Raw genomic sequence first — 6,697 nt, 5'->3', positions numbered from 1 at the left:
CTTCCGTCCGAGCCATGATGACATTGCATTCCATTCGACGCACACGGACTCGATCGCACATGTCGGGAAGAAGGACGTTTGGTTTCACACGCTTCAGGAGATTACCGAACCGACGCTTTACCTTGTCGTTTTAAGTTTTAGGGCTTTCCATGTTGGACTACTATATATACATTTTGTTAAGTCTTTGCAGAGACATCTTATCTTTTATCTCGTTTTTGTTCCCAGAAGGTTTCTGAACCTAGCCTCCAAAAAACGTTCTCAGACTTGTATTCCAATATCTTTGAGATTATTGAGACTTTGCATTTGATTCTTTCTACAAAGTTGTTCACCTAATTTTTTTCTACCTAATAATGCTTGTATCAATGATTTCTGTTTTTGCATCCTTAACTATGATTTTCGGATCTGAGTAGTGTGTTAGTTCTTGAGGATGGGATAGATTAGGTGGAGGATCTTAGGATGTAGAGTGTTTAAGCTTTGATTGTATGATTCCCTTCTGGACTAGAGTTAGAATTACTAGTTTCTCTCTGATCAATTGGAACTAGGTTCGAGACATTTCCGCACCCAAAAGGTGTTTGATGAAATGTCTGACCAACTAGTGCCAGAGACTTACGTTCCTAGCCTAAGAGATTAGTTGTCTAGGATGTTTGTTGACACGAATGAACTTGTCTGTCATGCCTGCTCGACCACGTTTCTCTAGCGAGAGCTAGGTATGGAAGTGGTTGAGTCTGAGTAGCTTTTGCCAAGAGATTGGATTAGCTAAGTTGTGATGTTCATTGTTTAGGGATACTTTGCTTGTGGTATGTTAAACACTCCTTAGACTAGGATACTCCACCGACATCAATTACCCCATCCTTAGGACTTCTTTCTTTCTGATTTTTATTACATTCCTGGAACTGTTTCGTTTGTTCATGTTAGAATCGTTTGCGTTTTCATTCACTTTCGCTTCTTGTCATGCATTCTTGTTTCTAGTTCTGTGACTCATTTCCGTTTCGCATTTTGATCATTCTAGGACTGTTAGATAAAAACACTCTTTGAATTGGCTTAACTTGTGACTTCTTGATTGCATCTTGAGTGATAGTAAAATTTCCCAACTGGATTGACACCTTAAGTATTACAACGCATAAGGTTAATTTAACCTACTAGGAGACACAAAAATCCTAGTATCAATTTGGCGCCGTTGCCATTTGGGATTCTTTTTGCTACATTTAAGATTTCAAGTTTTGCAAGATTAAGTTCCGTTACACTTACCATTCCGAGTACTGACTTGTTTTAGTTTTCTGCTTGTTTGTTTTGCATCTCAGGTTCCTGTTGATTGCAACCTTGCATGCACACCAGATCAAGAGGGCCTCAGAATCTCCTTCCTGTGATCGATGAAATCAACTGGTTGCAACGCCCACGACAAGCTCGTCAACCCATTGAGCATCCCACACACGTCACTATGGAACAACAGCATGAACCACATCAGGGACCGCGAAACATTGGTGCTGGGGATGCACTGACCACTCATACTCAACATGCTGGAATCGTCCCTCCCGCCGTGCCGAACAACAACTTTGAGATCAAAAGTGGTCTGATCACCATGATCCAAGGAAACAAGTTTCACGGGTTGCCTATGGAGGATCCACTCGACCACTTGGACGAGTTCGACCGTCTTTGTGGTCTCACCAAGATCAACGGCGTGAGTGAGGATGGTTACAAGTTGCGCCTCTTCCCTTTCTCCCTGGGAGACAAGGCTCATCAATGGGAGAAAAACCTTCCCAAGGGATCAATCACCACCTGGGATGGCTGCAAGAAGGCATTCTTGGCCAAGTTTTTCTCTAACTCCAGAACAGCACGTCTCAGGAATGAGATTTCCAGCTTCACTCAGAAGAGCTCAGAATCATTCTGTGAAGCCTGGGAGCGTTTCAAGGGTTACCACAGCCAGTGTCCACACCATGGTTTCAGCAACGAGTCACTGCTGAGCACTCTATACCGTGGTGTACTTCCAAAAATCCGCATGCTGCTTGACACTGCTTCTAACGGTAATTTCTTGAACAAAGACGTTGAGGAAGGATGGCAACTGGTTGAGAATCTCGCTCAGTCTGACGGCAACTACAATGAGGATTATGACCGCACAGTTCGCGGCGACGCTGGGTCTGAGGAGAAGTACAAGAGGGACCTTAAGAATGTCAATGACAAGCTTGACCGCCTCTTGCTAAGTCAGCAGCAGACTGTCCATTTCGTATCTGAGGATGACCCTTTTCAAGTTCAGGATGGGAAGGGTGAGCAGTCTGAAGCAATCAACTATGTCCAGAATCAAGGTGGATACAACAAGGGTTATAACCCCTACAAGACGAACCCCAATTTGTCTTACCGGAGCACCAATGTTGCAAATCCACAAGATCAGGTGTACCCTCCTCAGCAGCAACAACAAGGTCCGCAAAAACCTTTTGTTCCTTACAATCAAGGATTCGTGCCTAAGCAACAGTTCCAGCAAGGTTATCACGCTCCTTCCGGACCACCACCAGGATTTTCACCTCAACAAGTTCAACCTACTCAAGCTCCAGATCAAGAAATGAAGCACATGCTGCAACAACTTCTTCAAGGTCAAGCTAGTGGTTCTCTGGATACTGCTAAGAAGTTTGCTGAACTCAGTCAGCGGATGGAATGTTCTTACAATGATCTGAATGTCAAGTTTGAAGCTCTTAACTCCAAGATGAAGTATATGGAAGGCAAGACTGTTTCTACTTCTACCCCAACAACTGGCCAACTACCTGGAAAAGCAGTTCAAAACCCCAAGGACTATGCTACTATGCATGCCATCACCACCCAAGCTGTAGATGTACGGCTCACTGAGGACACTGAGAGTTTAGATGGGGAGGAATTTCTTCAATATGAAGTTCAGATAAAGGATCCTGTCGAGGTGCTCAAGGATCCAATTAAGTCAGCCAAGCAATCTGATCCTGAAGCTACTAAAGAACCCACTGCTCCCAAGGATAAACCTGTGAGATTCATTCCTCCACCATACAAGCCACCTCTACCATTTCCAGTGAGGTTTAAGAAGCAGCTTACTGAGAATTATAAAGCTCTGTTCGAAAACCAAGTCAAGGAGATTGAACTTAGGATGCCTTTGCTTGATGCATTTGCACTTGTGCCTCAATATCAAAAGTTTTTAACTGATTTGGTAACAGAAAGGACCAAAGAGAAGGAGGAGATAGCTAAAGGAGTTCAAGCTAAGGTTTTGGAAGATGAGAGGGTAGTGCATGACATAGGTGGGGTTATTCATGAATGCAAAGCTGTTATTCAGAAGATGATTATCCCAAAGAAGCTAGAGGACCCTGGTTCTTTCATCCTGCCTTGTTCTCTAGGTCCATTGACCTTCAAAAAGTGCCTATGTGACCTTGGTTCTTCCGTAAGCCTTATGCCCCTCTCTGTAGCTCAGAGGCTAGGATTCAACAAATACAAGTCATGCAACCTCCGCTTAATATTGGCTGATAGGACTACTAGATTGCCTCATGGTCTACTAGAGAACTTGCCCATCAAAATTGGACAAGCTGAGATTCCTACTGATTTTGTGGTGCTGGGAATGGATGAAGAGCCTAAAGATCCACTAATCCTGGGAAGACCTTTCTTAGCTACAGCTGGAGCAGTCATTGATGTCAAGAAAGGGATGATTGATCTCAATCTGGGTAAAAACTTCAAGATGAAGTTTGACATCAAGGATTCTAAGAAGAAACCAACTATTGATGGGAAGACCTTCGTGATTGAAGAGAAAGATCATAAAGCTGGGTTTGACATCTTTGAGAGTGTGAATGAGGCAGAAACTGAGGTTTTGGTAACCAAAGAGAAAACTCAAAGTGTCATTCGACCATTCTCCAACTCGAGTGCAGTCGTTACCCTCCCTAAGCGTCAAGACCTGCTTCCTAAACCTCACCAACCGCAAGAGTCAAGTCCTCATGCGCTTGACAGTTTGTATGAACTCCAAAATACTCAGATTCTAAGGGATTCAGTGAAAGAGTTAACAGCTATGGTGAAGGAGATGAGTGGGCATATCAAGAAGCTCCAAGGTACAATGAGAAGTTCTCCTCCAAGGAAATTAAGGAAGAAGTTTGGGATAATGAAGAAGAGGTGTTGCAGAGTTCAACCACCACCGTGCGTTCTCAACCATCGTCGACTCGAGCAAGGTTCAACCGACGGCGTGGAATCAGACTCGACCCATACTGAGAGGTTCATCACTCTGCACTCGTTCGAGCCACGCCTCTGCTGTCACGCTCGAGCCAATCTCACTCCGCACATGCTCCAATTACCACGCTCGAGCCACTCAAGCCAACACCCGATCGAGCCCCTCTCTCGAGCCACACACGAAGTCTCCATCGAGCCAATTCGTCAGAGAACACTCTCTCCGGTTCCTTCCCCAGCACGTCAATCTTCATATGTGTCACGGGAGCGACCATCTTCACCCGCTCCTTTGCGCCACTCATCACACGAGTCTAGGGAGAGAAGGAGACATGGTTCGCGAGGTTCCAGAGCCTCTTCTAGTCACCGATCAGCGCGTTGTTATGCAGCTCGAGATGAGCATGAGGTTGAGCGGCGAGTTGAACCTCAAGGTGATCATCAGGGCACGCAAGCGGTTGAGCAGCAAGTCGACAACCTAGCTGATGTCACACCTGCGGATCTCGAACAAGGCGCAGGACAGAGTCAGTTTCACGCTCCTCCTTGGGTGAGCACGGACTCCTTTTTCTACTACTCAGGTACTCTGACCTTTCCTTTGTACATACCATTTCATTCCTGCATTGTTTCTGTTGTGATTCTTACATCCTCCTGCAAATTTTTCTTACACAGGAGACTGTGTAATTTAAGTTTGGGGGAGGGTTTGAGATGATGTATCTAATGTCGTGTTTTGTGATTCTTATTTCAAATTTTTGCATCATATCATATGTTTGAGTCTGCATCCATCTATTTGCATAGAAAAACCATAAAAATTTGAAAAAATTTCGAAAATTTCCACAAAAACAGAGTGTTCATGTAGTTTGCAATTGCATATTAGGATTGAGTCTAGGTTTATTCATATAGGGTTGTTGCATTTAGTATAGGGGTTGATGATGATTGTAACCTTGTTAGCATGTTGGATTCAATAGGATAGGATCAAGGCCCTTGTTCTTAGTTCTTTGATGCTTGTTGATTGAACTTGAAAATTTAAGATTGAAGCATGTTTTGAATTGATATCATTCCCTATCTACTTGAACCTAATCCTGACTTGCAATTATCCTGTTATGCATTGAAGTTGAACTCATGGATACCATATACATACTTGGATTGTCTTTCACATTTTTACCACCCTTGTCGATCCAAGTAGCTGATTCCCATCTTTGGAACAGTTCCCCGCACCCTTAACCAACCGTTCTTTCAAGCCAATTGTATTCTTGAATGTCAGGCCTTTTTCCGAGTTGAGCTTGTTAGAAAGTGTTAGGTTCTAACCAACAAGAGTAGGATCCTGTGTAGTTCTAGTTCGCGTTATCCGGACTAGTAGGACTAGGTGAGAACTCGAATTTTGGGTAATGGGGATTGTATTGTGCAGAAGAGTGAAGTGTAAAAAGAAAGTAAAGGGTAGAAAATCTTTAGGAGGGGGATGTGTTTTCAAGGTTTACAAGTCTAGTAAAGGATTTGGGTTGAGCAAAATAATGAGTTATTGGTTCTGGGCATAAAACGAAAAGATTAGACAAAGAAAAGAAAGTAAAATGTTTAAGATGTCTAGATTCCTTAGAAGAAAAGAAAAAGAACCTTACTGATAATAAAGATTTCCCAATCCGCTAGAATGATAAGAAGTGAACTCCTCCTAAGACCAAGTGTAAAGAATGAAAGATTGGGTTTGAGACAATGTTTGTGATGAAGGGTAGAACCAACTTCGGTTTGGAACGTTCTTTGGGTAGACAGGGCGCTGCTCTTGTATGTATCAGTTGGTTTCAACCTTTAGCCTTCTCTTAAGCTCAACTCATTTTCGTGAGAGAACCTTGTCCTGTATTGATGAAACCACTCGAGAAGGAGATCATCTAAGTCTCTAACCTTTCATCCTAGCCAAATGAGTTCAACGACATTGCTTAGCTTGATTCACGGTTCTCTGTTAATGAATGTTAAAGGGAATGATTGATAGGATTGCGTGTGTAGAAAAAAATATAGATTTCCTTCACCATGCATCATAGAACTAAAAACAAGGACCTTGATTCTAACTATATTATTTAGCATGTTTTAGGTTCTGAGACCCCATCTTCACACCTCTTCTCCATACTCTATTCTTGATTGTTTGCTTGAGGGCAAGCAAAGAGTAAGTTTGGGGGAGTTGATATGTCTATATTTTGTCTCTCCTTAGCCTATTTTTATCATGCATTTAGCTAGGATAACTCATTGGTTTGCATCATTTTCTAGTTTTTTCTATACACTTTGCACGTCTAGGTAGTTCTTGCATCATCCTTGCATATATTGTGCATTTTGGAGTATTTCAGGTATTTAGGAGACGTTGGAAGCCATTCTCGTCCAAGCCATTGTCATCCCAGCCATCCGTTCGAGCCGTCCCACTCTAGTGGGATTTAGCTTTCAACGTCTTCATCAAAGTTGTAGGGAATTGAGTTATCTTTCCAACGCCGTTTATTTCAAGCCAATCGAAGGTGTGGTTCAAGAGTTATCACCGTTTTAGTGGATGCGTATACACCATGCTCGACCC

The sequence above is a fragment of the Camelina sativa genome, chromosome 17 (genome assembly GCF_000633955.1).
Source record: "Camelina sativa cultivar DH55 chromosome 17, Cs, whole genome shotgun sequence".
Lineage (NCBI taxonomy): Eukaryota > Viridiplantae > Streptophyta > Magnoliopsida > Brassicales > Brassicaceae > Camelina > Camelina sativa.
This window is presented reverse-complemented; position numbering follows the sequence as displayed.